Source organism: Mobula hypostoma, chromosome 6 (genome assembly GCF_963921235.1).
Source record: "Mobula hypostoma chromosome 6, sMobHyp1.1, whole genome shotgun sequence".
Classification (NCBI taxonomy): Eukaryota; Metazoa; Chordata; class Chondrichthyes; order Myliobatiformes; family Myliobatidae; genus Mobula; species Mobula hypostoma.
The window spans coordinates 110,835,138-110,863,053 of NC_086102.1; the positions used below are offsets into that span (position 1 = coordinate 110,835,138).

The 27,916-nt window shown below is 45.5% G+C and overlaps 1 protein-coding gene across 1 annotated transcript in view; it reads right to left on the reverse strand.

The window, feature by feature from the left end:
* Window positions 1-7,073: 7,073 nt before the first annotated feature.
* The window catches only part of LOC134348300 (natural resistance-associated macrophage protein 2-like), a 123,601-nt gene continuing 102,758 nt past the window's right edge, over window positions 7,074-27,916 (reverse strand). Inside the window, exon 16 of the mRNA XM_063051461.1 lies at window positions 7,074-7,085. The gene's annotated coding sequence lies outside the window, so the exon portion shown is untranslated. The remainder of the gene's footprint in view (window positions 7,086-27,916) is intronic.

The following is a 27,916-nucleotide window of genomic DNA, read 5'->3' on the forward strand; positions in this document are numbered from 1 at the left end:
GACATTGCCCATTTTCAGGCTCCTGCTACTTAACGCCTCTTGGTGTATAATACAATGAAAATTCCGGAATTCCTGCTCTGGATTTCCTGTCTGAACTTTCTCTCTGAGTTTCGCAACAACACCTGCCTTTTCCCCGACCATGGACGGTACGCCATCTGTTGCCACACTGACAGCGTGACTCCAGTCAACCCCCAGTCTGTCCAAGGCCTCGACGAGGCTGCAGAAAACGTTGTTCGCCCTTGTGGTGTTTGTCATGGGCACCACCTCCACAATCTCCTCAGTGACGTTCAAAGATGCATCAAGACCACGAATAAATATTCCCAATTGAGCTACATCAGTCACGTTGGTGCTCTCATCAATTGCAATAGAGAAGGCAATATGTGACTTCACTTTGTCTTTTAGTTGACTGTTCAAATCTCCTGCAAGGTCCCCGATTCTGTCTGCCACAATATTTCTTGACAAGCTGATATTACCAAAAGCCTGCCTCTTCTCAGGGCACACCAGCTCAGCCGCCGTCAGCATGCATGCTTTGATGAATTCCCCCTCTGAGTATGGCTTCGACGCAGCTGCTATTTTGTTGGCCTTGACCACTCCATCATGAGTCTCTCGACTTTTGGTGAACACTGATTGCTGTTTTTTCAGAGCTGCTTCAAGCTCGTTTACCTTTTGCGTTCTCAGTCGTCCTGCGTACTTGTCATGTTTTTCTCTGTAAACACAAAATAAGCTGCAGATGCTGGGATCAAAGCAACACTTACAGTACACTGGAGGAACTCAGCAGGTCGGGCAGCATCAGTGGAAACGATGAGTCAACGTTTCGGGCCAGAACCCTTCGTCAGGACTGAAGAATGAAGGGGGGGGGGGAAGGATTTGAAGAATGCTTGTAGGTTCGGTTGAAAGACCAGTAATTTGAAAGACAAAGGGGTGGGCGAGGGGAAGCAAAGACGTCATAGGCAGGAAAACAATGGGTAGTAGAAGAAGGAGGCGGAACCATGAGGGAGCTGGGGGAGGGGGTAGAGTGAAATAGGGATAGAGGAAGGGAGGTGGAGGGAATTACCAGAAGTTGGAGAATTCTACGTTCATACCAAGGGGCTGGAGACTACCTAGACGGTATATGAGGTGTTGCTCCTCCAACCTGAGTTCAGCCTCATCATGGCAGTAGAGGAGGCCATGTATGGACATATCTGCATGGGAATGGGAAGCAGAGTTGAAGTGGGTGGCAACCGGGAGATCCTGTCTGTTGTGGTGTAATTTTTAAAAATATTTTTTTAAATATCTTTTTCTATATTTTTCTCTGTGTGACGTCTCATAGTGTCGTTTGATATTGTACTCTTTTGCCACAGCCACTTGTTGCCAGCATATCAGACACACAGGTTTGCCGTTGACCTCACAGAAGAAAAAGCGATCTTTCCAATTATTGTTGAATATCTGACCTTCGGTGTCAACTTTTCTTGGAAAGCATTTTGAACCATAGCAGCAAACAGTCTCAGCCTTGTTACAGGTGTTACTTACCTGAGTGTGTGTTTATACTGTGTCTGACGACGGAAGTGGGGCCCCAGTGGTCTTCAGTGCGGGGTGGTAGGTGCTTATGCACAGCGGGGGGTTAACTCCCGCCTATTGTTTTCTAACACACAACAAGCTGTCGGCACAGCAGTCAGCACAGACAGCGGTGGGAGAGAGAGCGACTGCCGTATAGATACATAATAAATGGTCGTGAATATACTTTTTTTTCCCAAAATCATCCTGCATGCCGGGGAGTGGACCCCTTCGCGGGCCAGTAGTTTGACACCCCAGCTCTACACAAACCCATCACACACTCCCAGGGTCAGACACAGAGTGAAGTTCCATCTACACCGTCCCATCACACACTCCCAGGGTCAGTCACAGAGTGAAGCTCCCTCTACACTGTCCCATCACACACTCCCAGGGTCAGACACAGAGTGAAGCTCCCTCTACACCAACCCATCACACACTCCCAGGGTCAGACACAGAGTGAAGCTCCCTCTACACCGTCCCATCACACACTCCCAGGGTCAGACACAGAGTGAAGCTCCCTCTACACTGTCTCATCACACACTCCCAGGGTCAGACACAGAGTGAAGCTCCCTCTACACCGTCCCATCACACACTCCCAGGGTCAGACACAGAGTGAAGCTCCCTCTACACCGTCCCGTCACACACTCCCAGGGTCAGACACAGAGGGAAGCTCCCTATACACCATCCCATCAAATGCTGCTGCATAAAGTTCGTGAGATACTTTGGAGGAAATGGTGAGGGTCACTTGGATATCTGAGTGAGTGGTTGCTTTAGTGTGTAGGCTCCTTTCAGAGATTTTCTGCCAATTGGAACTGCGTTTGTTGGTGGCTGCTAACTATGTAGCATCCTGTGCGGCCTCTGACGTCTCACAGGGAAACCGTTTCACTTCGAAAGCAGAGAGAGAAACACCATTGTTTTCCCCACTAAAGTAGGGGCATTAACTCTTCCACCTGTGCTGTCGTGTTTCTGGCTCGGTGTGGGTGCCGGAGCATTTTAGACATTGCGACCTTTCATGGCCTGGGAGTTCTTTGTGACTGATGGAGCCTTTCCTGGTGTTGAGATTTCAGGCGCCGTGCCAGAAAGGTACTTGAGAGTGCTGGGTATCTTCCTATTGCCCCAGCAACTGAAGATTCCTCTCCGTTCCATTTGTTTAATCAGAGTTTGAACTGTCTGTAACATGATCCACCTTCTTGGGACCCAGAATGTCAGGCCGGCCAGATTGACGGGATTTGCTGATGTTGTAGGAGCAGGTGAACTGCAGGAAGTTCCAAATGTTTCCATCTACTCGCTCCAGGACTTTATTACATATATTTCTTGCTTTGGACATAGTGCCACCATGCCGTATCAGTCTCCAGGGAGTTATGCAAAGGCAGCTGCTTCTCCACTCTTGGACAATGAGCGCAGTGGATAAAGGGAAGCAGATGGACATTATTTACTTGGATTTCCAGAAGGTGTTTGATAAGGCGCTGCATAAAAGACTTATCCATAAGATAAGGATGCATAGAGTTAGGGCTGATGTATTAGCATGGACAGAGGATTGGTAACCCAATAGAAAGCAGAGAGTTGCGATACACGGGTGTTTCTCTGGTTGGCAGTCAGTGGTGAGTGGTGTGCCGTTGGAGTTGGTGCTGAGCCCACAGCTATTCATAATATACATTAACTATCTGGAAGAGGAGATCGAGTGTAGTGTATCTAAGTTTGCTGATGATACTAAATTGAGTGGAAAAGCAAATTGTGAAGAAGATACAGAGAGTCTGTAGAGAAAGAGATATAGATGCATTAAGTGAGTGGGCAGGGTCTGGCAGATGGAGTACAATGTTGGTAAATGCAAGGTCATCCACTTTGGAAGGAAAACTGAAAGAGCAGATTATTATTTAAATGGTAAAAAATTACAGCATGCTGCTGTGCAGAAGGTGTTGGGACTGCTTGTGCAGGAATCACAAAAGGTTGGCTTGCAGGTGCAACAGGCGATCAAGAAGACAAATGGAACGTTGCCCTTCATTGCTAGAGGGATTGAATTTAAGAGCAGGGAGGTTATGCTGCAACTGGACAGGGTACTGGTGAGGCTACACCTTCAGTATTATGTGCAGTTTTGGTCTCCTTACTTGAGGAAGGATATACTGGCTTTGGAGGCGGTGCAGAGGAGGTTCACCAGGTTGATTCCAGAGATGAGGAGATTGTTGTGTTCTTTATATTTATATGTACCATGAGTTACTAATGAGAAACACCTTCTGGAAGACATAGAACTTCTATTTACAGCAACAACCACACCAGGTTTCTTACAACACATGCTTCCAGATCTTTCTATCACTTCTGCGCATGCTCAGAACTCTCTCCAATCACGTTCTTACATGTGATATCACCACATCTTCCTTTCCTTATAACCATATAGCCATATAACAATTACAGCACAGAAACAGGCCATCTCGGCCCTTCTAATCTGTGCCGAACTCTTATTCTCACCTAGTCCCACTGACCTGCACTTAGCCCATAACCCTCCATTCTTTTCCTGTCCATATAGCTGTCCAATTTAACTTTAAACGACAACATTGAACCTACCTCAACCACTTCTGCTGGAAGCTTGTTCCACACAGCAACCACTCTCTGAGTAAAGAAGTTCCCCCTCATATTACCCCTAAACTTTTGCCCTTTAACTCTCAATTCATGTCCTCTTGTTTGAATCTCCCCCACTCTCAATGGAAAAAGCCTATCCATGTCAACTCTATCAATCCCCCTCATAATTTTAAATACCTCTATCAAGTCCCCCCTCAACCTTCTATACTCCAAAGAATAAAGGCCCAACTTGTTCAACCTTTCTCTGTAACTTAGGTGATGAAACCCAGGTAACATTCTAGTAAATCTTCTCTGTACTCTCTCTATTTTGTTGACATCTTTCCTATAACTCGGTGACCAAAACTGTACACAATACTCCAAATTTGGCCTCACCAATGCCTTATACAATTTCAACATTACATCCCAACTCCTATACTCAATGCTCTGATTTATAAATGCCAGCATGCCAAAAGCTTTCTTCACCACCCTATCCACATGAGTTTCCACCTTCAGGGAACTATGCACCATTATTCCTAGATCCTTCTGTTCTACCGCATTCTATGCCCTACCATTTACCATGTATGTCCTATTTTGATTAGTCCTACCAAAATGAAGCACCTCACATTTATCAGCATTAAACTCCATCTGCCATCTTTCAGCCCACTCTTCTAAACTGCCCTAAATCTCTCTGCAAGCTTTGAAAATCTACTTAATTATCCACAACTCCACCTATCTTAGTATCATCTGCATACTTACTCATCCAATTTACCACCCCATCATCCAGATCATTAATGTATATGACAAACAACATTGGACCCAGTACAGATCCCTGGGACACACCACTAGTCACCAGCCTCCAATCTGACAAACAGTTATCCACCACCACTCTCTGGCATCTCCCATCCAGCCACTGTTGAATCCATTTTGCTACTTCAATATTAATACCTAACGATTGAACCTTGCTAACCAACCTTCCATGTGGGACCTTGTCAAAGGCCTTACTGAAGTCCATATAGACAACATCCACCACTTTACCCTTGCCAACTTTCCTAGTAACCTCTTCAAAAAATTCAATAAGATTTGTCAAACATGACCCTCCACGCACAAATCCATGTTGACTGTTCCTAATCAGACCCTGTCTATCCAGATAATTATATACACTATCTCTTAGAATACTTTCCATCAATTTACCCACCACTGACATCAAACTCACGGGCCAAAAATTGCTAGGTTTACTCTTAGAACCCTTTTTAAACAGTGGAACAACATGAGCAATACGCCAATCCTCCGGCACCATCCCCGTTTCTAATGACATTTGAAATATCTCTGCCAGAGCCCCTGCTATTTCCACACTAACTTCCCTCAAGGTCCTAGGGAATATGTTGTCTGGACCTGGAGACTTATCCACTTTTATATTCCTTAAAAGTGCCAGTACTTCCTCTTCTTTAATCATCATAGTTTCCATAACTTCCTTACCTGTTTCCCTTATCTTACACAATTCAATATCCTTCTCCTTAGTGAATACCAAAGAAAAGAAATTGTTCAGAATTTCCCCCATCTCTTTTGGCTCCACACATGGCTGTCCACTTTGATTCTCTAAGGGACCAATTTTATCCCTCACTATCCTTTTGCTATTAATATAACTGTAGAAACCCTTTGGATTTATTTTCACCTTACTTGCCAAAGCAACCTCATATCTTCTTTTAGCTTTTCTAATTTCTTTCTTAAGATTCTTTTTACATTCTTTATATTCCTCGAGCACCTCATTTACTCCAAGCTGCCTATATTTATTGTAGATATCTCTCTTTTTTCTGAACCAATTTTACAATATCCCTTGAAAACCATGGCTCTCTCAAACTTTTAACCTTTCCTTTCAACCTAACAGGAATATAAAGATTCTGTACTCTCAAAATTTCACCTTTAAATTACCTCCATTTCTCTATTACATTCTTCCCATAAAACAAATTATCCCAATCCACTCCTCCTAAATCCTTTTGCATCTCCTCAAAGTTAGCCCTTCTCCAATCAAAAATCTCAACCCTGGTCCAGACCTATCCTTCTCCATAATTATTTTGAAACCAATAGCATTGTGATCACTGGACCCGAAGTTCTCCCCAACACAGACCTCCATCACCTGACCTATCTCATTCCCTAACAGGAAATCCAACACTGCCCCTTCTCCAGTTTGTACCTCTATGTATTGCTGCAAAAAACTATCCTGCACACATTTTACAAACTCCAAACCATCCAGCCCTTTCCCAGTCTATGTGTGGAAAATTAAAATCTCCCACAATCACAACCTTGTACTTACTACAAATATCTGCTATCTCCTTACAAATTTGCAAAATTCTTGCTCCCCATTTGGTGGTCGATAATACGCCCCCATAAGAGTTACTACACCTTTCCCATTCCTCAATTCCACCCAAATAGCCTCCCTAGATGAGCCCTCAAATCTATCCTGCCAGAGCACTGCTGTAATATTTTCTCCGACAAGCAATGCAACACCTCCCCCTCTTGTCCCTCCAATTCTATCATACCTGAAGCAATTAAATCCAGGAATATTTAGTTGCCTATCACACCCCTCCTGTAACCATGTTTCACTAATAGCTACCACATCATACTTCCAGGTATCAATCCATGCTTTAAGCTCATCCACCTTTCTTATAATGCTCCTAGCATTAAAATAAATGCATTTAAGAAAATTTCCACCTCTTTCTCTCTGTTTATCACTAACGGTGCAAACAACTTTACTATTTCCTTTTTCTTCCTTCTTCCCTACATCTGTTCCTATACTTCGGTTCCCCTCCCCCTTCGTATCTAGTTTAAATCCACCGGAGCCTCTCTAGAAAACTTACCTGCAAGAAAATTTGTCCCCCTCCAATTCAGATGTAGACCGTCCTGCCGGAACAGGTCCCACCTTCCCTGGAAAACTGCCCAATTATCTATAAATCTGAAGCCTTCCCTCCTGCACCATGTCTTCAGCCACGTGTTGATCTGCACTAAAAAGAAAAACAATTCACAACATTGACCAAAGCAAATGCATAATTTAACATGTCTCTATCAGTCTCTCTGGGGGTTTACGAACATGAGTAGACCTTCTAAGTAGATCACACAGTTCTTGTGTTTCGTTGTTATTTCCATGTTTTATCTGGTCTGCATCTACAACTGAAACTCTGAATTTGACTCTTTCTTAAGGTCTTTGCAATTTCCTCTTAGCACTGCTCCTTCTTCTGTTTGGACCATGTGTGATCTGGGTTGTACTAATTCGAGTACTTTAGCTTTCTTACTTCCTTCCACTTCCATTTGTAATGAAACATAAATCTTCTTTTCTTCATCTAATTCATTCATTAACTGTGTAATCTCTTTTTTATGCTGAGACTTCATCATTTCAATTAAACTTCTCAATTCCTTCACTTGTGCTTTCATTTCTTCAATTGGATCCTGATTCTTGTCACTCTTTGGCTTCAGATCAGTATTGTACTGTACCGGCAAGTTTGACCTCTGTCCTCCTGCAGAGGTGAGATTGTGATGGAATGCATGTGCATTACTTCCAGAGGGCAAAATTGCAACTCCTGGTTTTGGTGCCAATGCTTTGTCAGATTCTGGTAACAAAGGGATGGGTCTAGGAGCTTTCTTTATGACTTCTAACTATTCCATTCTGTCAAGCTCTGTTTTCAGTTGATGACATAATGCAAGAGGCACTTTTCTACATGGATGTACTACGGGTGGCACTGTGTTGCCAATCTTAATTGTGTGCTATCCTGGACAACAACCAAGCCCTTTGAACAAGTCCTCATACTCTTTCATCAAGTCACTGTATTCTGACTCTGTGTCACTGTCCAGGATTTATACTCTTCTCACCAAATTCAGTCTCTCACAGGCAGATAAACCCAGTATTGACTGTACATTCCTTAGCACTACCACAACTGAAAGCGTGTGCACAATATTTTTTTGTAATACTTTTGCCACACATGTTCCTTTAACTGGAATGTCTGCACCTGAATACCCAGTCACTTTTATATTTGTCTTATGTAACTTTGGTCTTGGCTTTAATGCATTAAACTCAGATTCTGCAAGAATATTTACTTGTGCTCCAGTATCAAGTTTAAACAGAATATTGTTTTGGTTCACTTGCAATGGCATAGTCCAGTCATTCTTACTTTGTTTGTTTTGACAAAGCACATCTATATGAAACTCCTCAAGTTTATTTTCAACCACTGTATTTGCTTGTCTTATTTTCTTCCTACTTCTGCAACAGCGTGAAAAATGTTTACTCTTACCACAGTCGTTGCACATTTTCCCATATGCTGAACACTGTTTTGGCCAATGCTGCCACCCACAGCAACCACATAGCTTTTTTCTCTCAGATGAAGACTTGCTCTCTGTTGGTTTTGTTGTCGTTTTATTATTTTTTCTAATATGGTCGCACTTTTTTACAGTGTCTACGTTGCAGCTCTCAATGAAAAGTTCTTTAGCCTGCAACGTCATGGTTTCCAAAGCTTTGCAGAGCGTCAAAGCTTTCTCCAAGTCTAAATCTTGTTCTCTTAACAGTCTTTCTCTCAGACCATTATCCAGAATGCCACAAACAATTCTGTCTTTAATGAGAGAGTCTGTCAGTTCTCCAAACTCGCATGCTTTACTACGGTGTCTCAACTCAGTAATATATTGATCAATAGTATCACCAGCTCTCTGCCTGCATGTAAAAAATTTGTATTGCTCATACGTCACATTACACTTTGGTATACAAAATGCTTCAAATTTCTCCATTATTGATTTTAGATTTAAATTATCTCCATTTTCAAAAGTAAAATGGTTATATACCTCAATTGCGTTGTCACCTATTACGTGGAGTAGAAGCGCAGCTTTCATTTTTTCTGATTTTCTACCCGCTCTGATCGCCGATAAATATAATTCAAAATGCTACTTGAATTTTCTCCAGTTCTCAGCTACGTTCCCAGACAATTAAAGTGTGGGTGGAATTTGCAGGCCTTCCATTTGCAAAACTGTTAGCACACCAAAACAGTTCAAACTCTTTTACTTCAATTCTCCCATGTTAGGCAACGTATTATTCTTCCAGACCGACTTCTGATACCATGTTGTGTTCTTTATATTAATACGTACTGTGGGTTTCTAATAAAGAACAATATTCTGGAAGAATTGAACTTTTATTTAACAGCAACAACCACATGTGTCTTACAGCGCCATGCTTCCAGATCTTTCTATGATTTCTGCGCATGCTCAGAACTCTCTCCAATCATGCTCTTACACATGATATCACCACAGAGATTAGATTACGAGGAGAGATTGAGTCACTTGCGACTGTACTCACTGGAATTCAGAAGAATGAGAGGAAATCTTATAGAAACATATAAAATTATGAAAGGGATAGATAAGATAAAGGAAGGAAAGTTGTTTCCGCTGGTAGGTGAGACGAGAAGTAGGGGACATAACCTCAAGATTCAGCGGAGTAGATTTAGGACGGAGATGAAGAGGTACCGTTTTTCACAGAGAGTGGTGAATCTGTGGAATTCTTGACCCAATGAAGCAGCGGAGGCTACCTCAGTAAATACATTTAAGACAAGGTTGGATAGATTTTTGCATAGTAGGGGAATTAAGGTTTAAGGGGAAAAGGCAAGTAGGTGGAGGTGAGTCCATGGCCAGGTCAGCCATGATCTTATTGAATGGTGGAGTAGGCTCAACAGGCCAAATGGCCGACTCCTGCTCCAATTTCTTATCTTCTTAATGTGCTGTTTTGGTCAGAAGAGGATGAACGCGAGGTGCAGCGTATTTTGTGCCCTGGAATAACTCTAGAACAGTGGAGGACTTGGTTGGGGAAGGTGGTATTTTGGCCTCTGAGAAGGGGTTTGGGAAGGCACTGTTTTATCTGGGGAATGATGGGTTGCTCTCAGCAGAGGTGTTCATGCCAATAAAGTGCAGTGGTACACCACCCAGGCGCACACCCGGGAACGATATCTTGTACTTTTATGATTTCTGGTTGGAAGGTGGAGCGAACAGGATCACCAGAGTTGGAACTGAGGTGACCCATGTAGACCTCTCCTTGCCACTCCAGCAGACAAGTGGAATCATCTTCTGGGATGGTAGGGATTTCCTGAAGGAAATTTGCCACATATCTCCCATCCCTGAGGACTGAGAGATTGTTAAATCTGAGGAGAGAACCCCTGCTACCATTCACGTTTGGACTAGCTATGGTGAGCTTCTCATCAGAAGTACACTAGGATTCTGCACCAGCCCCCTTCCCAATGAGAGTGGAGGAGACCTCAACCATACGTTCCAGGAAAAAAAGCAAGAACGCTCTTTTCTCTATGTGCTCAAGGGGTGAGGATGTCCATCGTCTCACTATCAAATGTGTCTCCTTTCACCCCCTCACTACACATAAAGCCCCCATCTTCCTCCCTGTGTGTACTAGCAGTTGGGAGCATTTCTTACACACACTGCACAGCAGGACTCTTGTTTATACCTACCGACTCCAGCTTTGCATCAGCCCTACCCCCAGGAACAGCAACGGAGGGATCCCCCCCTGGAGCTCCCTGTGAACCAAGTGTTGATGGGATCAGCATGCACAGTACTCCAATAACTCCAGTTCCAGGGGTCCACCGGGAGCCTGATTCTGAGAGTGAGAGCGGCTGGACGCTACTTTGCCAACATTATCTAGTGCTCTTGCCTCTGGGGAGGCATTAACTAATAAGTCCTGGGTGGTGGGCTCCAGGGCCTGTCTCAGTAGCCAGATCAGGGGCAACACCTGTTGGTCCCCTGTAGTTGGACAAAAGTAGGACTCTTAAGTCAATCAACTCTCTCTCAAGCCACTCAGTCTCAGAGCTCTGCCTCTTTGTTGACCCCATAGGAACCAAACATAGTCCCGACATAGAAACCAAAGCCATAGGGAGCAGAAATCCTCCCATCTCTCCCTCCAGATGACCTTGAATGTTCGGAACGAATCCTGGAATCGACTGTCTTCCAGCAGCTGGCTGTTAAAGTCAGTGCCCGGATCCGGATCCTACCTGACAGTGCAGAGGCGCAAACTCATCCACACAAAGTGATGGTCTGACCATGACACCCAACGTATGGAGGACGCTGACACATGGGAAATGTATGCCCGAGGGATGTAGAGGCAATCTATGTGGATCCTGCCCCTCTAAACCTTCTCGATAAGGCTCAAGAGTCAGGGTGAAGACTCCACCAAGTCAAAGGAGCTAACTAGCTCCCTTAACTTCTTTGCTGATGCCGGGTTGTGCTCGAGACCAGAGCAGTCATCCACCTTGAGGACACGGTTGAAGTCTCCCCCGAGGATGTCACAGTTGCCAGGGTCAATGGAGCTCAGCAGAGTGGACAGCTGATGGAATAGGTGTGTCTCAATACCTCACACCTGGAGGCATTTGTTGTTCGGTGGTTTAATCGAGTCTGACTCTTTGTGACCTCATGGACCATAGGGCCCATAAGGTTTCCATGGCAAGGTATGGATGTAGATTGCCAGGCCTTTCTTCCTCACAGGTACTGCTGCTGCCCAGGTTGGGACCCGGCTGGGTTTGAACTCAGCACCATCTGCCTTGAAGTCCAGTGTTGATGCCACTACACTGCCAGTCTGATGAAATCAACATAGAAGTCTGCTCCTTCTCTACGTCCTTATTCTTATCAGACCTGTTGTGACGAAAAACCAAGTTATCAGAAGATTGATGCTGATGAGAGAGATAAGAGAGACAAAAGGGAGAAGCATTCAAAATGTTAATGAGAGACGAGAGAGATTAACAAAAAGAGACACAGTTCCGAGTATTGTCAGACCGGTTGCTTTGAACCTGAACTGTTTGAAGTTTGATGGACAGGCGATACCCCAGCAGGGGGATAAAAGGAACAGGTTCGCTAAGGCAAGACAGACACCACGAGATCACGAGATAACGAGACCCTGGAAGTGCGGTGTGCCCCCACAGGTTGGTGGAAGTTTGGAGGTCTGGTTGCGGGACCGACCATAGACGCACAGGGTGAGAAGGTAAGATCGGCGGGAACCTGGTGTGTGTGTCCATCCTTGCCTGGGTGCCGGGTTCACTGCGGAAGAACGATCGTATCCGGAATGGAGGGGTCACAGTCGATGACCTCCGAAGACATTAAAAGGGCTCGCCCGAAAGCTAACTGCGGGGAACATCAAAGGTCTGTGAATCGAAATTTGCATTCGCTCTCTCTCTCTCCAACAGCACAACAGCGATTGCTGTGAGCTGTACTCAGCTGAACTGAACTCTGTGTCACTTGAGACTGATCATTTTACCCCTAGACTGCGATAGAGCTTGATTGATTCCTATTATCCTAGTTCTGTGTACATGTGTGTTTATTCATTGCTAACCTGTTGCATTTATATCCTTACGATTAGAGTACTGTGTTACTTATTTCTTTAATAAAACTTTCTTAGTTCCAGTAATCCAGACTCCAACTAAGTGGTCCATTTCTGCTGGTTTGGCAACCCAGTTACGGGGTACGTAACACTGTCAAATGCAGACATGTGCCGTAAGGTCTGGAAAGATCTGTCTATGGTCAGCCCAGAGGACATAGAGCGACTGGATACTCCCCTGACTCCGGTGGAGCTGTCTACAGCCCTTCAGCAACTCTGGAGGGGTAGGTCCCCTGGCTTGGATGGCCTGAGTGTGGAGTTCTTTCAGGCTTTCTGGGATGTCCTGGGGGACGACCTAGCCACCGGGGAAATGCCCCTATCAGGGTGGAGAGCTTCGTGGTCCTGCTGCCCAAGAAGGGAGACCTCTGCCTGCTAGAGAACTGGCGATCGGTCTCTCTCCCTCATGCACATACAATAAGATCTTCACCCGGGCACTGACCAACTGTCCTGGCTCGGTGTTGGGACAAGTGATCCATCCTGACCAATCTTACACAATCCCTGCCCAGTCCATTCAGGATAATGTCCATCCAGTCTGGGACCTGATCCACCTGTTCTGGGAAAATGGGACCCTGGCAGCATTTCCCTCTCTTTATCAGGAGAGGGCAGCTGACTGGGGAGACCACAGTGGGCATTCTGCTGGCATTTGGGCTCATACCACACTTTGTAGCTCCGGTTCAGCTCCTGTACTCTACCGCAGAGTGCCTTGTCAAGGTCAACGGGTCATTGACAGCATCCATTCCCTTCGAAGTGGAGGACATTTCCTGTGGGGGTGTGCCTTATTCTGATTGTCGAAAGCTACTTCCATTGTGATTGGTTAGTTTAGAAGCTGCAGCTGCTCTTCTCATTGGATAGATGCCTGATGTACAGTTTCAAATGTCCTGGGTATATAAAATAGCATGTGGAATGGGCCTACTCTCTTCTTGCTTTGTTTAAGGCAAGGATGCACATGATCATTGGGAAGGTATGCTCTGCACAAACTCCTAACTAGGTATGTTTGTTGAGTATTCAGCATTGTAGTGTCTGTAACTCTGGGAACATGGATATCTGGTCAATTTTTTACTGTTTGTAAATAAATGATTAATAAACATTTTTGAAGTCAGAGCATTCCCTGTCTCACCTGCCAGACCCACAAACCTGACTCAACATTACAGTACATCGGGGTGCCCCATGTCCAGCCGGTTCATACCATCTGTGTAGACCTACTTTTGTGCCTTCTTCGGCGGAGGCTGATGGATCTGGTTTTGCATGAACCAGAAATGGAGGTTGTCCTCTCGGCTTACGCCGACGTCATGCTCCAGATGGTGACAGATCCCAGTGACCTGCGGAGGGTGTGCAGTGGCAGGAAGTTTTTCTCGGCTGCGTCCTCCGCTAGGATCAGCTGGGTGAAATGTTCCAGACTCTTAGTGGGTCATTGGCAGGTGAACAAGCCCCTTTCACAACCACCCTCCCGTCACACGCACAAACAGGCCTCCAACCTCAGGACAGGACAACTGCCGACCTGGCCCCGGACTCACATGACCCCACCCATTCTGGCACCAAAACAGCATGCCCACGGTGCTGGGCGGAGCAACGCAGAGCACAGCCGAACAGACATGACAAGCAACAAAGCAACAACAGCAAAACAAAGCCCGTTCCTCCCTCCCTCCCACCCACCCATGTACATACACAGCCCTCCAACCCCAGTACAGGCCATCTTTGGCCTCCAGCCTCAAATGGACTCAGCTTCACAGACAGGAATCGAACCAGGAATAAACTGGAATTGGTGTTGGTTTAATATCGTCACATCTACCAAGATGCAGTGACAATCTTGACTTGCAAACTGTCCATACAGATCAGATCATTACTCAGTGCATTGAGGCAGAACAAGGTGAAACGATAACAGAATGCAGAATAAAGTGTAACAGCTACAGAGAAAGTGTGGTGTCGATAGATCATAAGGTGCAAGGCCATAAGAGGGTTGACTTTGAGGTCAAGGGTCCATCCTAACATATAAAGGAACCCAAGGGGCATTAGCAACATTTAAGAAACTGTCAGGCATGTGGATGAGAGAAAAATGGAGGGCTAAGTGAGTGGGAAAGGTTAGATTGATCTTATGGTAGGTTAAAAGGGTGGCACAACATTGTGGGCCGAATGGCCTGTGCTGTGCTGTAATGTTCTATGCTCTACGTTCTATGCAACTGGTCAATAGTCTGATAACTGCAGGGTAGAAGCTGTTCTGGAACCTGGTGATATGTGCTTTCAGGCTTTTGTATCCTATCTGAGGAGAGAGGGGAGAAGAGAAATTGTCCAGCGTGGGTAGATTATGTTGGCTGCATTATTGAGGCAGTGAGGAGTGTAGACAGAATCTATGGAGGGGAGACTGGTTTCTGTGATGTGCTGCACTGTGTCCACAACTCTGCATATGAAAGGGCTGAGGGAGAAACCAGGTATATTACATCGAGACAGAATATCAGACGTGATCATAGTGAATGATAGGACAGGTTCAAAGGGCTGAATGGCCTGGTGTTTCTCCATCTTCCCTTCCATCACTCCCCGAGGGATCATGTTCCAATGTCTCCGCTCAACAGATAAAGACATTTCTCTGGAAATCCCTGTGAGATTTATTACTGTCCAGATATTGTTTATTATTATTGTTCTGAGGGAGATTGAAAATCTGATCGAATGGTGTCACTCCAACAACCTCTCACTCAACATCAGCAAAACAACGGGTTGATTATTGACTTCAAGAGGAAGAAATCTGAGGTCCATGAGCCAGCCCAGGGGTCAGAGGTGCAGAGGTTCAGTAACTTAAAATTCCTGGCATTATATCTGACGTTCTGTCCTGGGACCAGCACGTAAGTGTTGTATCATAGAACTGCAGCAGGGCACTGCATTTGTCGTTTCAGCACGTCACCAAAAACTTTGACAAATTTACACCGTGGAGAGTATCCAATCTGTTTACATCATGACCTGGTGTGAAAGCATCAATGCCCAGGATCGGAAAATCTACAGGAAGTGATGGATACAGCCCAGTCCATCACGGACAAAGCCCTCCTCACGATTGAGCACATTTACATGGAGCGCTGACACGAGAAAGCAGCCTCCCTCATCAGAATCAGGATCAGAATCGGAATCAGGTTTATTATCACCGGCATGCGTCGTGAAACTTGTTAACTTAGCAGCAGCAGTTCGATGCAATGCATAATATAGAAGAAAAAAAGAGTAAACATAAATAAATATGTAAATCAATTACAGTATATGTATATTGAATAGATTAAAAATCGTGCAAAAAACAGAAATAATATATATAAAGTAAGTGAGGTAGCGTTCAAGGATTCAATGTCCATCCAGGAATCAGATCGCAGGGGGGAAGAAGCTGTTCCTGAATCACTGCGTGTGTGCCTTCAGGCTTCTGTATCTCCTACCTGATGGTAACAGTGAGAAAAGGGCATGCCCTGGGTGCTGGAAGTCCTTAATAATGGATACTGCCTTTCTGAGACACCACTCCTTGAAGATGTCCTGGGTACTTTGTAGATTAGTACCCAAGATGGAGCCGACTAAATTTACAACCCACTGCCCGACTCTTTTCGGTCCTGTGCAGTAGCCCCTCCATACCAGACAGCGATGCAGCCTGTCAGAATGCTGTCCGCCGTACAACTATAGAAGTTTTTGAGTGTATTAGTTGACATACCAAATCTTTTCAAATTCCTAATGAAGTATAGTTGCTGTCTTGCCTTCTTTATAACTGCAACGATATGTTGGCACCCAGGAACTTGAAGCTGCTCACTCTCTCCACTTCTGATCCCTCTATGAGGGTTGGTATGTGTTCCTTTGTCTTACCCTTCCTGAAGTCCACAATCAGCTCTTTCATCTCACTGACGTTGAGTGCCAGGTTGTTGCTGCGACACCATTCCACTAGTTGGCATATCTCACTCCTGTACACCCTCTCATCTCCATCTGAGATTCTACCAACAATGGTTGGATCATCATCAAATTTATAATTGGCATTTGAGCTGTGCCTAGCCACACAGTCACGGGTATAGACAGAGTAGAGCAGTGGGCTAAACACACACCCCTGAGGTGCGCCAGTGTTGACCGGCAGCGAGGAGGGGATGTTATCACCAATCCACACAGATAGTGGTCTTCCGGTTAGGAAGTTGAGGAACCAATTGCAGAGGGAGGAGCAGATGCCCAGATTCTCTAACTTCTCATTCAGGATTGTGGGAATGATGGTATTAAATGCTGAGCTACAGTCGATGAACAGCATCCTGACATAGGTGCTTGTATTGTCCAGGTGGTCTAAAGCTATGTGAAGAGCCATGGAGATTGCATCTGCCATTGACCTAATGTGACGATAGGCAAATTGCAGTGGGTCCAGGTCCTTGCTGAGGCAGGAGTTCAGTCTAGTCATGACCAACCTCTCAAAGCATTTCATCACTGTGGATGTGAGTGCTCCCGGGCGATAGTCATTAAGGCAGCTCACTTTATTCTTCTTAGGCACTGGTATAATTGTTGCTTTTTTGAAGCAAGTGGGAATTCCTGCCCATAGCAGTGAGAGGTTGAAAATGTCCTTAAATACTCCCACCCGTTAGCTGGCACGGGTTTTCAGAGCCTTACCAGGTATTTCATCGTGTCCTTCCGCTTTGCAAGGGTTCACCCTCTCTGAAGACAGCCTAACATTGGCCTCTGAGACAGAGATCTCAGGGTCATCAGATGCAGCAGGGATCTTCACAGCTGTAGTTATATTCTCCCTTTCAAAGCGGCCATAGAAGGTGTTGAGTTTATCTGGTAGTGAAGCATCGCTGCCATTCATGCTGTTGGGTTTCCCCTTGTAGGAAGTACCCCCCACACCCACCACCATCCAAGGCATACTCTCTTCTTCCTATCACCATCAGGAAGGAGGTACAGGACCCCTAGGTCCCACACCACCAGGTCTAGGAACAGTTATTACCCTTCAACCATCAGGCTCGTGAACAGGTGTGGCAACTTCATTCACCATGGCACTGAACTGATTCTAAAACCTACAGCCTGATACATTGACTGTTTACTCTTTTCCATAGATGCTGAGTTCCTGCTACATTTTGTGTGTTTTGCTATGACCTACAGACTTGCTTTTCAAGGATTCTACAACTCATGCGCACAACATTTTTTGATTTGAATAATTTGTCTTTTTTTGCACGTTGGTTGTTTGTCAGTCTTTGTTTGTGTATGGTTTCTCATAAATTCTTTGTAATCCTTTATTTTTACTACAATATGACTACAAGAAGATTAATCTCAAGTAACATATACATACTTTGATAATAAATTTATTTTGAACTTTGAACCAATCCCAGTGTTTACCCAGCCAAGTCTCTTCCTCCAGTCTTCACCTCCCTGGCGGTCAGAGTCCTCACCGGCCTGAGCCCTAATGTTCTCTCTCTCTGACAGCGTCCCCTGCACCTTCATCAGCCGCCTGCAGCTTCACAATCGATGCAATTCTGACACGGGGGCAATGCCTCAGCAGACTGCAGCGAAGTGAGCGTACTGCAGATATTATCTGCCAGAAACCTCAGTGTTCACACTGGATCTTTGACCTTACAGATTAGCTTTATGTGTCACACGTAGATTGAAACATCAAAACCTACAATGAAGTGCAATGTTTGTGTCAGGAGATCTCCCGGTCGGTCTGCTCCTGGGCCAGGTCAGGCTGGCCGTTTGCAGGTCCGGGTGGTGGGCAGACGAGGGCTCTGCCCAACCCAAATGCAAACTGGTCCTTTGGGGTTACGTCCGTGCCTGGGTGTCCTTGGCGAGGGAGCACGTGGTAGTCATGGGTACAATGGGGGTGCTTTGGGAACAGCGGGCCCTTCAGGGAATTGAGTCTATAATTGATCATCAGATTTGTATTTTAACTTAAAGTGTAATAATGGAGAAACTTAAATTATACAGCATTTTATACTGTTTTGCAGTAAACTTTTGCATGTAAAAAAGCAACTAACGTGCCAGGAGCAGCCTAAAATGTCTCCATGCTTCTGGTGCCAAAATAGCATTCACTGACTCTAACCCGTACATCTCTGGAATGAGGGAGGGAACTGGAGCACCCAGAGGAACCCCGTGCAGTCTCGGGGAGAAGGTACAAACTCCTTACCATCAATGGCAGGAATTGAACCCGGAACACTGGCACCGTAAATCAATGCACTAACCATTACGCTGTCGTGCACCCTTACACTACCTGACTTTGCTCTTCCCAACCCTTGTGAATTTTCTCCTGAATGCATTCCAGTTTAACCCCTTGATACCCAAGCAATGTCAGTTCCTCTTCATTCCCTTGACTACACCTCACTCCCAAGTTGTTTCTGAATGCATCAGAGTTGGGCTGAGTGGGGGAGATGTGGAGATCTCTCTGTTGTGTATTTAATATTTCAATAATATTAGGGTAATTTTGTATAAACTCCTGTGGGAATGACATCCTTAGCAGTGAAATATAACAACCATAAAACCATATTGAGCTTGAAAGATCAACATTGTGGAGATATGACTGGATGAGTCAGCTACAACTTGATTAGAGTACCATCCATCGTTGGCATGCCACATCCCCTGCAAATGAAGCCAGCTGAAAGTGAATTCAGAAAGGTTCTGGATGATGCTGCAACTGTCTCCATGCCAAAAACCATGAACAGTTGCCCAACAGAGGACAAACAGGTGTTGGTTCCAACCTCTGTGCTTCCGGCTGGAAAGCATATTGGACCAAGGAAAGACCATGCTGCTCAGAGAAAGTGCGAAAGTGGTCCAACGACAACAGTTCTTGTAGGAAACATATCTGAGAAAGCAGTTACTCGAAAAATACGGTTTTGTTTTAAGCTGGAAGGAGAGTTCAAGGAGCTTCAGGGAAGTTGCAAGCATTCAGTTTTTGTGAGTATAAAGAACCAGAATCTACTCTGCGTGCATTAAGGTTATTGCATGAATTTCAAGTGGGAGTCAAAAAGCTGCTTGTAAAAGTAGATGCAAAGACCAAATCCCAGCTGGGTGAATGTAAGGCCAATAACAAAGGGGTCATTGGAGATATGAAAACAGAGGATTTTTCAGATGAAACTGAGAGGAGATTGTAAAGGAAGCAACGGAAGGATTAATAAGAGAATACTCCAGTGAACTAAATGGATCATCGCAGGATCAAGATGCACAAACTAGAAAAAAAGGAGGGAAGAGATGGAGAAAAAGAATGTTAATGAGAAAGAGAAAGGTGTAAAAGAGAGAAGGAACATGAGAAAGAAAAAGAAAGGGATCAAAGTAGATCGGGAGAGAGAGGAAAGGAAGAAGAAAGGAGGCCTTCGCTGTCAGAACTACTTCCTGCAGTCCCAGAGTCAGCTCCTTGTTGTTCGTCCATCGTTGTCGTCGATGAAGACCTCGACACCATTATGATGATGATGGTGTCGAGACTAGCGCGAGATTTGGATTTAAGTGAGGGAGAGTTGCGTAGCGTCAGCCTCACTCTCTCTTCCCAATTTCCATCTGGATCCAGTGGCAAGACAGAGTCTAGACGGCTGGAGATGGGACTAGGCGCCGTGGATGACCGGGATGTCTTCTGTGTCTTGTCCTGCTCACACGTTCCACGACGCTTGCAGAGACCGCCTTCTTGACCGTTGGACCTTCCATTGGTCTCGTCCGCTCAATCCGCCGGAGTCTGTCTTCACATGCTGGGATAGACAACTCTTATCTCACCGAGGGTTTGAGACCCGTCGGCTACCCTCACTTGGTTTAGCCGGCTTGTCGAAGCCGTTGCCCGGGGTGTGGCCGCTGTCGCATGCAAACAGCTACGGGGAGCCACAGGTGAGAGCTGAGTGCCAGGTGGGGACCAAAGGTGGACTAACTGCCCTGAAAAGGATGCGACATGTTCCCCCACCAGAGGTGCTACCCCTCCCTGACACCCCATACACCACCATGGAGGAGCCCCAGACCCTGAGATTGTTTTCACAGCCACAAGTCTCACCTGCCAAGCGGTGATCAACCTCATCAGGAAAGGTGTTAGAAACCCTCCACTGCAATTAACCCTTTAGGCCTGAGCGGAACAATTCAAAATCTACTGTGCTGTGGATGCCCGTATATAGTAGTTGTACCATATAATATACTGTGTATATAGTTCAGATGCACTCTGTATAGAGTTGGAGTTTATAACTGAGTACGGAGGAATGTTGTGTATTTAATATTTCAATAATATTTCAGTAAGCTTGTATATATATTGTTTGATTAAGTATTCTTGTTCATTTAGTAATTCATTACAGATTATATATACAAATATATTAATTGCATATATTATCATGCTAACATGTGACACGTGCACACCTCGCTTAAAGTAAACACAAAGCCAAACCTGCATTCCTTAACTCCTGTGTTTTTGATTTGAATTAATTTAATGTTTTGAAGCTGCAGAACATAACACTCTTCCTCTCAGGTTAGCCAGCCGAAAGCGACAGACTTCAGCAGTTTCTGTTTGCCTCTGGTGCACTGACTCAGTGGTGATGAAGGGTCTTGGCCCAAAATTTCGATGCTACCTGACCTGCTGAGTTCCTCCAGCATTTTGTGTGTGAGTTGCTCAAGATTTCCAGCACCTGCAGAATCTCATGTGCACAGATTCCAGGTGTGCAAACCACCTCACGTTGTGGGATGGTTGAAAGGGAGGGCAGGTGAGCCACAATGAAACATTCAAACAAAAACAGCATTCAGGATTAAATCCGCATATTTTCAGTGAGTGTAAGGTGGTTATGAAATGTGCTGTTGTTGGAATCAAGCAATCTATAAGACGTTAAGCCAAACACTATCCGCCCTTGGAGATCGACACAAAAAATCCCTGGTCCTATTTAGAGAGGAGGTTTCCTCTTTGACCCGGGGACAAAGTTGTTAACGTGTGTGTGTACGTGTTCCTTACCTCACACCTGAGGAATGCAGAGAAACATGATGCGATGCAGAGAGCAGCGGGACCTGTATGGCTTGTTTATTGAACTCTCAACCTCGATCCCAGGCAGTCCCCTGCCTTTGAGGGCCGTCCCTCACTTGCTCTGGTTTTGTGGGTGCAGACGTATGGGGCAGGAGGGGTGTGAGGGGGTGGGACTGGTAGTTTGCGAGGTGATGCACTTCTTCCACCACTCACATAGGGTCTCGGTGATCTCCTGATCACTGACCCCAGCCTCAACGTTACTTCGCCACGCTGAGCAGTGGTGGGACACGGATCCAGTGTTCAGTGGGGTTATAGACACTGGATGAACAATTTCTAATTTACCCTGTACCTCAGCTCCACACCCAACAGGAATTTGGTGTGGCTGAGGTGCGGCATTTTGCTAAGAATGTGAAAAATGAAGAAACAGCAATTTTTGAGTACAGGAGTCAGGATGTGATGTCACTGTATATAAGACATTGGTGAGGCTGTGATTGGAGTATTATGTACTGCTTCGTTCACACTGCTATCGGGAAGATGCAAGTGAACTAGCCAAGAGCAAAGAGACTTTGGCATGGAGGTGGAGCAGCACTTCCCTTATGTTTCTGTGCACTGGAAGGTGCGAGCTGACCACTCGTCATTCTACATAAACGGCTCCCGCTGGGGAAAATTAGGAGCACAAAGCTACTGGGAGTGCACATAATGGACAATCTTAACTGATCCCTCAACACTGCCTCTTTTGTCAATAACGCACAGCGACGTCTCCACTTCCTGAGCAGATGCAGCTGTCTGAGTCTCCCCCAGCCTCCCCCCACGCACGTTCTAACCAGTTTCTACAGGAGCTCCTTTCAGAGTGCTTTTACCAGCGGCACCACCATCTCGTACGGGAATTGCAAGGCATCTGACCGCAAGACCCTACCAAGGATTGTGAGGACAGCTGAGAAGATTATTGGGGTCATCTTCCACCCGTCCGAGATAATTTCCAGGGTCCCAGCGTACGCAGGGCCCTTAGCATTGTTAATGACCCTTCCCATCTGTCTAACAGTCTCTTTGAACCCTACCATCAGGCAGGCAGTGCCATAACATCATGGCAAGAGCTGTTAGGATGGTAAATGCTGCCCCAAGCTGTGAGACTACTGAACTCCCCGCCACAACCCAGGTATCACCACGTATGAAATGCTTGCTTACTTTTTAACTTGTGATGCATTTCATTATTTGTTAATTTATCTGTGGTACTATTACTTCGTGTGTCGTGTGTGAGTTGTACCTACTGAGCTGTGCACCATGCTCTGGAGGAAGCTGCTTTGTTTGGCGGTACTGTGTACATGTATGTGATCCGATGGTAATAAACTTGAACTTGAAATTGATCGTGGATCCTGTGCGATCACCTCAACGTTGGAGAATGGGGATTCAAAGTCAAGTTTATCGTCATGCACTCGGTGGCCACTTTCTGATGTACCTCTTGTACCCAATGTGGTGGCCACTGTGTGTACGTCAGTGGCCGCCTGCCGCCGCAGCACAGCCACTTCAAGCTTTGACGTGCTGTGTGTTCAGAGATGCTCTTCTGCACACCACATGGCCATTCGAATCACTGTTGTCTTTCTGTCAGCTTGAAAAGAATTTAAAAGGGTGTGGGGTGATGTCATTGAAACCTTTCGAATGTTGAAAGGCCTAGAGAGAGTAGATGTGGAAAGGATGTTTCCCATGGTGGGGGAGTCTAGGACAAGAGGGCACAGCGTCAGGATAGAAGGGTGTCCATTTAAAACAGAGATGTGGAGAAATTTCTTTAGCCAGAGGGTGATAAACTTGTGGAATTTGTTGCCACATGCAACTCTGGAGGCTAGGTCGTTGGGTGTATTTAAGGCAGAGATTGATAGATTATTGATTGGACATGGTATCAAAGGTTACGGGGAGAAGGCCGGGAAATGGGGTTGAGGAGGAGAAAAAAATGGATCAGCCATGAATTAATGGTGGAGCAGACTCAATGGGCCAAATAGCCTAATTCTGCTGCTATGCCTTATGGTCTTCTGAACAATCTGGCCATTCCTCTCTGTCCTCTCTTATTAATAAGACATTTCACCCACAGAACTGCAACTCACTGCATTTTATTTCTGTTTCTCACACCAATCCCTGTAAACAGTATAGACTGCTGTGAGTGAAAATTCCAGGAGATCAGCAGTTTCTGAGATACTCAAACCACTTTGTGGGGCACCAACAATCATTCCATGGTCACAGTCACTTAGATCACATTTCCTCCTCATTCTGATGTTTGGTCTGAACAACAACTGAACCTCTTGACCATGTCTGCATGCTTTTATGCATTGAGTTGCTCACACGATTGGCTGATTCGATACTTTCACTAACAAGCAGCTTTACAGATGTACCTTATAAAGTGGCCACTGAGTACTCGTACATGATGTAAGATACTGGGTGGATAGACGACTAATTTCTGAAGGAAAAATAGCCAAAATAAATAAGTTGATTTTTGGTTAGGAGGCTGTGTCCCATGATGATGCAGGAATTGGTGCTGAAACTCCAGTTATTCCCAAAACAAAGACTCTTCTTTATTAAGCAACACACATAAAGGTTGCTGGTGAACGCAGCAGGCCAGGCAGCATCAACAGGAAGAGGTACAGTTGACGTTTCGGGCCGAGACCCTTCGTCAGGACTAACTGCTTTATTAGCTGGTTATGGAAGCAAAGTATTTTAATCAGAATCAGAATCAGGTTTAATATCACCGGCATATGCAGCAGGTACATTGCAATACACAGTAATAAAAAATATAAATTACAATAAGAAGCAGATATTTAAAAATTGTGCAAAAACTGATGGTGGAGGGGAAGAAGCTGTTTCTGAAATGAACTTCAAGCTCCTCTACTTCCTCCTTGAGGAATTTCTTGATGATAGCAAATAAAGTGGCCACTAAGTGTACGTGTTCCCAGGTGCAATAAAAAATGTACTTGCAGCAGCATCTCAGGCACAGAGCATCGGATAAGCAGCATTCACGAGGAAAACATAAATTATACGCAAGAGGGATATGGAGCAGCGATTCGAGGTCTGGGAGGGCTGCCATCCCACTGTATCACACCAGGTGGCGATAGTGAGCCACACTTGGGTTATAGAGTCATAGTTCACCTCAGCAGAGAAACAGGCCCTTTAAGCCATCTAGTCCATGCTGACCCAATCTTCTGCCTAGTCCCATCTACTTGTGTCTGGACCATAGTCCTCCATACCCTTCCCATCCATGTACTTATCTAAACTTCTCTTAAATGTTGCAATCGACTCCACATCTACCGCTTCTGCTGGCAGCTCATTCCACACACTCACCCCCACCGAGTGAAGAAGTTCCCCCTCAGGTCACCCTTAAATATCTCACATTTAACCCTTAATCCATGACCTCTAGTTCTAGTCTCTCCCAAACTCAGTGGGAAAAGCCTGCTGCATTTACTCAGTCTATACCCCTCATTATTTCATATTCCTCTTTCAAATCTCCCCTCATTCTCCTACACGCCAGGAAATAAAGTTCCAACCTATTCAACCTTTCCCTATGATTCAGCCCCTCAAGTACCGACAACAGCCCTGTAAATTTTCTCTGCACTTTTTTGAGCTTATTGATATTTTCCCAACAGGTAGGTGACCAGAATTGTACAACACTCCAAATTTGGCCTCATCAACGTCTTAACCAAATTCAGTCTACTACCATCATTCAGAAGGTACAGGAACTTTAGGTCCTATGTCACCAGGTTCAGGAACAGTTATTACCCTTCAACCATCAGGCTTCTGAACCGGAGTGGATAACTTCATTCACAGTGCTCAACTGATCCCACAATCTACAGACACACTTTCAAGGATTCTACAACTTATGTTCTTAGTATTATTTATTTTAATTTCACAACTTGTCTTCTTTAGCACACTGGTTTTTGTCAGTATAGATTTTCACAAAATTCTATTGTATTTCTTTATTTTCCTGTAAGTGCCTGCAAGGAAATGAATCTCAAAGTTATATATGGTAACTTTGCAGTACCGAGTGAGACAGCAGGGTTGTTGCAGGGTGGGAGCCATTTGAAAGGAACAAGTCTCATCAGGAGTGAGTTTTGTTTGAGCCAATAAAAAGAAGCCATTTGCAAGTGGAGTGGCCATTCTGTGAGTGGGCCAGATTGGAGTGGTTAGGCTTTCACTCAATAGGCTTCAGCAAGAACAAGCGGAGGTTAAAGGTGCCCTGACGAAGGGTCTCAGCCTGAAACGTCGACTGTGCTTCTTCCTATGGATACTGCCTGGCCTGCTGTGTTCCACCAGCATTTTGTGTGTGTTGTTTGTTATCACTTGTTTTTGATGGTGGAACTTGAGCTTGAGGAGAGGAAACCAAAGGAATAATAGGCGTGGCTGAGTGAGTGATCTAGATAAGTGAAAAACTCGAGGGAAGGCACAGGTACAAACAGGTATGCTTTTTTATTATCTGTGAATCTTTAGTCCTCAGTTCAGCGTAGGCAGGGTAGTTAAGGCAGTGGAATGTTCCATCTGTGAGATGTGGGACTTCAGAGTACCTGATACTGCATCTGCAGGACCTGCATCCAACTTCAGCTCCTGACTGACCAGGTCATGGGACTGGAGTTGGATGTACTCAGGATTATCCAGGAGGCTGAAAACCTCACAGGTAAAACTTCTACAGAGGTGGTCACACTAGAGTGCAGCCTTTGGATAGTAGCTGGGTGACTACCAGGAGAAGTTAAAGTTAAAGTCTGTCCCAAGCCTTATAGACTCATCAGGCCAGTGCTTATGCTGATTTCCGTGGCGTGAAATGACTGAGAGTACGAGATTCCGCCCCCGCCCCCCCCCCCAGATAGGACGCCAGTCTATCGCGAGGTTAACCCCCAGCATGTTGCCAGTATCCATTTTCAGCTGGGTGGACTAGAGCAGTGTGTGGTTAAGTGCCTTGCTCAAGGACACAACACACAGCCTCGGTTGGGGCTCGAACTCACGACCTTCAGATTGCCAGTCCAATGCCTTAACCACTTGGCCACGTGCCACACACCAGGAGAAGTAAAGGGTATAAAAAGCCAGTGCAGGGTTCTCCTCAGCAACAAGTACACCCCTTTGAATACTGTTGTGGGGATGACCTACCAGGGCATGGCAGCAGCCAGGCCAGTGACACTGTGGCTGGCTCTGAGGCTCTGAGAGGGCGAGTAAAGTCAGGCAGAGCAATAATGATAGGAGACTCCATAATTAGGGGGGCAGGACAGAGGTTCAGTGGCTGTGAAAGAGCTGCCAGGGTAATGTGTGTTAATTCCCAGGCACTAGGATACAGGATGTGTCAGAGAGGTCCCAAGAGGGAGGGTGAGCAGCCCGAGGTTGTGGTACACACTGGCACGAATGACATTGGTAGAAATGGAAAAGGGGTCCTGTATCCTCAGTAGAGGAGTTAGGGAAGAGGCTGAAAGAGCAGGACCCTCAATGGAGTTACCTCTGGATTACTCCCAGTGCCGTGTGCTAGTCGGGGTGGGAATAGGGTGATGGTACCGATGAATGAGTGGCAGGGGGACTGGTACAGGGGGCAGGGGTTCAGGTTCTTGGATAATTTGAGCCTATTCTGGGGCAGGGGTGACCTGTACAAGAGGGACGGGGTACACCTAAACTGGAGATGATGTTGTGGCCATTACAGAGACTTGGCTGAGAGAGGGACAGGAATGGGTGCTTAATGTCCCAGGATTTTGATGTTTTAGAAGAGATAGACAGGGAGGTAGAAGAGTACAATCATTCTGATGGAGTTTTATCATAGACCACTCCCCCCCCAATAGCCAGTTGGACATTGGGGAACAGACTGAGGAAAAGGGTAAAAACAATAGAGTTGTTGTTATGGGGGACTTCAACTTCCCTAATATAAACTGGGACCTTCTGTGTGCAAGAGGCTTAGGTGGGAAAGAATTTGTTTGGTGCATCCAGGAAGGTTCCTTAAATCAATATGTAGATAGTCCAACAAGGGGAAGGGCTGTATGGATCTGATGTTGGGTAATGAGCCTGGCCAGGTGACCGACCTTTCAGTGGGTGAGCAGTTAGGGAACAGTGACCACCTCTCCTTAAGTTTTTAAAAAGAAGTATATAAGGACAAGTATGACAGACCCTTAATCTGGAGCAGGAAAAATTACAAGAGCATTATGCAGGAACTATGGAGCGTTAATTGAGAACGGCAGTTTTTGGGCGAGTCCACATCTGACATGTGGAGGGAGTTTAAAGACCAACTGCACAGAGTACAGTCCAGGTATGTTCCGGTCAGAAAGAAGGACAAGATGGCAAGGTTAGAGAGCCTTGGATGTCGACAGAGGTGATAAATTTAGTCAAGAAGAAAAAGGAAAAGTATGTAAAGCTTAGGACGTTAGGATCAAACAGAGCCCCTGAGGAATAGGGAGAAGCCAGAAAAGAACTCCATAAGGGAATTAGGAAATCCAGGAGGGACCACGAGAAGTCCTTGTCCCTCTCCCCTGTAATGGCCGCTCTCCCCTTCCCTGGGAGCCATTCACTCCTTGCCCTTGTTTCTGTCTCCCTGCCCCGTGTTC